The sequence below is a fragment of the Gregarina niphandrodes genome (genome assembly GCF_000223845.1).
Source record: "Gregarina niphandrodes unplaced genomic scaffold scaffold00193, whole genome shotgun sequence".
NCBI classification, from domain to species: Eukaryota; Apicomplexa; class Conoidasida; order Eugregarinorida; family Gregarinidae; genus Gregarina; species Gregarina niphandrodes.
In genome coordinates, this window is record NW_011645954.1 from 2537 (window position 1) to 3036 (window position 500).

General features: G+C 51.6%; 1 non-coding gene across 1 annotated transcript; it reads left to right on the forward strand.

The window, feature by feature from the left end:
- Nucleotides 1-269: 269 nt before the first annotated feature.
- On the forward strand, nt 270-341 carry GNI_223000. The gene has a single exon. It is a non-coding gene; the product is annotated as a tRNA-Asp (tRNA).
- The last annotated feature ends 159 nt before the right edge of the window (nt 342-500 follow it).

The following is a 500-nucleotide window of genomic DNA, read 5'->3' on the forward strand; positions in this document are numbered from 1 at the left end:
GAGATCGATACCCAGGTCGTCCAATGCGGCAGTTGATGTATTGGCCATGCCGGAGATATCAGACCATAAACACTGGGATGTGACTTAGGTGAGACCTACGAGGCAAAGCTGGGCTAAAGCAAGACAGTATTCCACCAGTCACGTGAACGATTCGGGTGCTATCCCCGATGTTGCGGACAAACAATCTATCGACCACACACTGTCACGCTCTCCGAATAGAGGGCAAGAGGAACAAACGGTATCCAGTCAACTGGACAAGATGTACGTTGTCCGAGATAGTATAGTGGCCAGTATTTCCGCCTGTCACGCGGAAGAACAGGGTTCGATTCCCGGTCTCGGAGAAAAGCGGTCGGTCACATCACACATGTCCAGCAGAAAACTTGAAACAGCAAACCGGCCTGGTGGTTGCCAATCCGACCCGCACAGATTGCGTGGATCACTCACCATCCCAGCAATGCTGGCTCACAAACGTGCTCTTTTCCTCCAACTCGTCAAGATTA